The sequence below is a fragment of the Ixodes scapularis genome, unplaced genomic scaffold (assembly GCF_016920785.2).
Source record: "Ixodes scapularis isolate PalLabHiFi unplaced genomic scaffold, ASM1692078v2 PGA_scaffold3__209_contigs__length_174095766, whole genome shotgun sequence".
Taxonomy (NCBI): Eukaryota; Metazoa; Arthropoda; class Arachnida; order Ixodida; family Ixodidae; genus Ixodes; species Ixodes scapularis.
Genome location: NW_024609868.1, coordinates 8,482,645 through 8,488,419, shown reverse-complemented (window position 1 = coordinate 8,488,419; position 5,775 = coordinate 8,482,645).

The window sequence follows — 5,775 nt, the reverse complement described above, 5'->3', positions numbered from 1 at the left end:
GAAAGTGCCGAAGAATACACGAGACAGGACCGAAGCTGAATTCACAGCTCAATATTTCATCCAGAAGAGAACAAAGAAGTTAACAGATTTTAAATGCACCCGATGTACAGGTGCCCCCCCCCTCACCCTCAAAGGTGTTCGTTTGATTTTGTATTTTAGCTGAAAAATTGAACTACTCATTCTCCGCCCAAATGCAGCAGTATATCCTGTTGCAACTCAAGAAGGTAGAGCGAGGGCAAGAAGGGCCGGGGAAGAGGAAGACGGAACGCTAAAGAGAGGAGGAGGTTTCCCCCTCTCTTCTCCAGCGTTCCGTCCGCTCCCTCCTCCCCACCCTGCCTTTCTCTCGCCCGACCTTGTTCAGTTGCAACGGACTAAAGCGGTCCGAATGTGGTGCCAAAGATTCAAAACTAACCGTCGTTTTGTTCAAGAGATAAGCATTTTATGAAATTTTCAATGGGAAAGAGGCGGCCGACGCAGCTCTCGAATACATGGAGCTCAGTGGCGCCAGTCCCCGAAAACGGAAGAAAAAGGCCTTAAATTTCCATTGAAATTTGCAAAGAAATATTTTGACAAGAACAACAATTTTTTTCTTCCCATTTTTTTTTTCTTTTTTAAAGGGGTGGGGGTGGGGGGTGGCGGGCATGTTGTATTATGAGACCGCCCCTTACTTTACTGTCCACCTTCATCTTTCCGCTTATGATGCTTCTTTAAAAAGACCGGTGATACAGGTATCTTTGTACACTGCTTGAAGGTTCTCATAAGCAATACAAGCATACAGGAGTGTCTCTTACATCGTATAGAAATGGCAAATATTGCAGTAGAATGTAGATTCTTGATGTAACTGAAGTGAAGCACTGTTAATGCCAGGATTTGATTAGGCGCGTCATGGACGATGACTCATCTTGTGGGAGGTGTTTCTAAAGACACTCTAGATTACGTATTTCTTTTTGCAGAAAATAAGCCGTCAGTATAGCCTGCAACAGATTTAGTAGATATGAATATAAACATTTGATATCTGGAGCTGAATGACTTTACGAATTGAACGAAAACTTTTTTCCACAATATATATTTTTGCCTTTTTTATTAATCCGTCACTGGCTGTATTGCTGCCTTCACTGCGAGCTTTTTTATCACTGAAAAAAGCTTAAACATTTAATCCTCACTCCTGTCGTCCTTTAGGTAAACCGTCCTAAACATCCCTGTGAACATATATTTTCCACGGTATTCCTCCTATATGCCGCGTTCTACATATAGTTGCCATCCAATGTCTGTAGCCACATTCTATGAATATCTTATTAGTAGGCAATATCGCGAAAGATTGCATAAGATACATTCGCAGCAAATCCCTCGTTAACACATTTTTTATTGCTAGTGTTAAATATGACTCCGTGCGCATTTTCTTTCGTGCTAATCACCGGTCAAAGAGAAACTGAAGGTCGTGAATACTAGCCTGAGGTAAATCTGCATCGGAGATTTTCTGACAGTGCTACAACGTAGCACTGTCAAATCATCTAAAATTCAGATTTTTGTGTTCTGTTCTTGTCGCAGTAAAACCACGCGCATGATAATAAGGATGAGCAGAGTCGTCGAACATCTCGCTGCGGCAATGAAACAACAGTATATTCCCCTCCAATCTGACGTCATCTTCTAATGTGTTTCGGGTGTTATTGAAAGCCATTTCAACCAACGTCAGCCCACTAAAACACAGCCCCTCAACTTCCGACAAAACCACCCGTCAGACTTTATACTTCAATCCAGGGTCATCTCATTCCCTACCCACTAACTGGGTACAAAGCATTAAAAAAAAAACACCTAATGAACCAATGCAATCACCAGGCAACCTCAAGCGAACGAGCGCGAGACAGACAGCGTTAAATTAACCACAGACGAGAAGAAACCCCGACGGGTGCTCATGTCCTCTCCACCCCTGACGCTCACGTTCAGGCACACGACAGAAGCGTGTGATAGACAGCGACAAAGAGCCTGAAAACTGTGGAACACGCAACAGCTCCCGTCCTCCAGAAAAGCGCACGCGCGTGTTTCTCTTAGGGAAGCAAGCCGTGTTTGCTCCGCGAAACATCCGACAACTCAGGAAGTCATCAAAAAGAGCACGCGAACACGACCTGTTCTGGATCTGACTCACGCGCTCGTTCGGCACGCCAAATGAAGAGTACATGCTCTTCCACAGCTTTCGATTATACGCGTGCGAATGCAAATAATAATTTAAAAACAAAAGTGAGATGAAACGCAAAGCGAGCGTCGCGCGAACAAACGCATTCGCGCATACAGAAGGCCTCATTAATTTAAGCCCGCTCGCAAACCCGTTCCCGGTCCAGTGCGCACTCACCGTGCGCGTCGCGGGCGTCATCCCTCGTCAACGAGGTACGAACAACGAGAAGGACCGCGCGCTCCAAAATTAACGAACACGATATTTAAATGACGAACCGAGAGCCGCGTTGCAGGCTTTCCTCCCCCCAACACCTCCCCGCCGAGTTCTGGGCGCGCGCTTTGACGCGAGCGTCCGGGAACAATCGTCAGAGGTTTCTTTTGAATTTTTATAGCGGTAGTCGTGCAGTTCGCGACGTCGACTGACTCGTCCTCGTAAGGTAGTGAGTGGTGCAGGGCGAGTTGCATGGGTCTCTTGGGGGGGAATGCCGGACGTGCCTGGTGGTGATCCATCCGAGGCCTCGGTGTTGTGAAGGCACAGAGGCACTTGATGAGATGAGCGCTACTCACCCCGTTGTATCTTAGGATGGACCGCGACGGACGCTACGGGCCCTCGAAGGGAATCATAATCCCGCGCTAGTTTCACGTGACCTTGGAAAAGGGGAGCAGCGAAGCGCCGGGCGCTTGGTCACGTGTTACTTTTACAGCGCTTTATTGGGTGCGATGGCTCTTAGCGTCCGATGCGGGTCATAGTAAGGTGAAAGAGTACAGAAGAGGGAGATTGCACGGAATGAAGAAACAAAGGATACTGGGGAGAGGTGGGGATAGATAAAAGTGAGCTCGGAGAGAGATGGTGTGGCTTCACGCTGGTTCCGCCACTCTTTGAGAAACAAGAAAACAGTGAGGGTGGCTTGGGAATTGAGTATTCTACTATAAAGAGAGAAAGAGAAAGAGCAGATGGAAAGGGTATATACGAGAGGAACAGGGAGAAGGGTGTACGCTGTTTTCCAAGCTGTCTCCCCTTGGGGTGCGGGAGTTGGGTCTCAGCTGTCAAAATGCAGAGTGCACGATGGAGGGAGCCGTTTTTGTGTAAACAATGCGTTTCTCTGACAGCCACTTTTTGCGGTTACGGTGGTCGGCCACGGAGTATGGGAGGACGGGTTGATGGAAGGGGAGAGCGGGGGAGGGGGGTGGGGGAGGGGGGAGGAGGTGTACGACGACAGCTGCTCGTGTTCCGGGTGCGAGGAGATCGCGCGCCCTATCGAGATCTATGTTTCTTTTTTGGGTCCCGTATTTTATGCCGCCATTTTTTTTTATTATTATCGGTTTCACAAAAACGTGATATTGCTTGTGCGTTTGGGAACAATGCGTTCTAGACACGAAAGGCAGTTTGGGGGTAAGTCGGGAAGCTCACTATCCTCTCCTGCGGAAATGGGAGTAAATGCAGCGTTTCGATTATGATATCTTAGTCGGTAGTCTTTCAGTGGTTACTTGATACCGAGTACAACAATAACACGACAACGACGCTCTTTATGCCTATGAACATTTCCCGAATAATGTATACGTTAATCAGTGAAGGTTACGACGATAGTCTTTTTCAATATCGCTGCCATCACTTTTACCTATAAAAGGTGGTAATAGATTCTATTCTATAACGGAATGGCACTCATACTTCATGGTCATACGCCATTCCGGCCACTTATCGTATTTCTATCTAACGGCAGGTCTAGTTAATAATACGCTTCTTTTATTTAGGTTGCATCGTGTGGTCCAGATAAAAATAGCTTTGGTTTTGTTTCAAATATGCATCAAGAAAAGTCTTTTCCGATACACCATATAATCGTCTTTTCCTTTGGGTTTTATGTGTTCAAATTATTTTAGTAGGATTTCAATGCATAATTATTAAAAGCCGCTTAGTGGCTTAAAATTTTTCGTTCGAACGTGATTGAGTTCCAACGAGGCGATAAAAACAAGAAGGAAGTCCCTAATCGAGCGGATGTGTTAACCGCGATAAACCAGTGAGGCTGCCTTTATATAGAATTATTCTTATATCGATCAAAACACTAAACCTGTCAAAATATTATGGCTGTTCAACGAAAATGTTCAAAAATATTTATCTTCGCTGGAATAAGAAGCAAAATATACATTAGTTATTAAATATCTTTATTTTTTATCATTTGATTTGTTATTTCTGGGCACCGGTGACATTATAAAAGTGGGAAGTTATTCAGTCAAGAAAAACAACGCAAACAACAAAGCCAAAACAAATTCCGACCAAACAAGAATATGGAAATAAGTAACATTGATTTGAATTTATATAGGCATTATCGCTACTTGGTGGTAGATAGATATGCATACGTGACTGATATTAAATAAATTAATACGGTCAGTCGTTACTCACTCATAATGTAACAAAGTACGTTACTCGCTACTGCAATTTAAAAGGAACGCGTTATTTTCTAGTTATTTGATTGTGTCGGTTTTCGTGAAAGAGTTTAGCTGCTTCCATTATTTGTCGTCGTTATTTCTCGTCGTTCAAATTACAGGCACGAAAAGGGATATGAACTAGGCCGTGTACTTTTGTTCACATGTCCCGCTCCAGAAGTTACAAAAATGCAGCTACTCGTTCCATCTCTTAAAAAGTAACGAGGTCTTTACTTCGTTACAGAAAAAAGGTAATGAGATACAAGTAAAGTGTTACTTCTAACGCGTTACGTACGAGTAAGGTGCTAGAATCGGTATAATAGCTAGAATCAATAATGCGCTCATACAAAACAAAAATGGAGAACAATAATGTGTCTTAAGCGCGGCGAAGGTTTACTTGTTGCTGATTATTGCGTGGCTGGAAAAACTTTTTATATGGCAACATTGCCACGTGATATTTTGTTCCTTCTCTCGCAGACATCTCCAATACGAACGAGCCCAACTACAGCTGCGATACGACAGGAAACACACCGCCGAGATGTACGTGAACATCAGCAAGAAACGCCATCGCCGTAAAACGGGAGGAGCGAAACCAGAACACCACGTCCGAAATCATCCGGCTCACACATCGAGCAGCGAACCCGGAACGGTAAGTCCCAATTTCCTTCCTGAAACGCCGGACTTACACACGAGCTATAAACACGGATAACCCGAGCAAAGGCTCGCTCCAGCAATAACGAACACCTCGTAGAAGAAAAATCAATGACCATACCCTACCGCCACATCTCCCGATATACACACATACGCACACACACACACACACAAAAAGGAACTGTTGTATACCGCACAGGATAGATTCGGAATACAAAGGTAGGTAGAGGGCGCAGGTATTACTATATACGCAGTTCCACCCAAATTGGATTTTGAAAGCGAAAAGCCACCCAACTCACGCGCACCGCACGATCCCGGAAAGCAGACAACCAGCGCAGCACTCGGGCGAGCTCAAGATGGACGCGCACCAGAAGTAATGTTCCAATGCAGTACGTACGAAAAAAAAATAAAAAAAAGTAAGCAGCAGCCTCCAAACCCTGGACAGCGTCTTGAGTCAACCGAAGCGAGCGTAGGGAAAAAAGGCAGCAGTGAAATCGCATCCGGTGTATAATTCAATTTCGCCCATCGGGATAC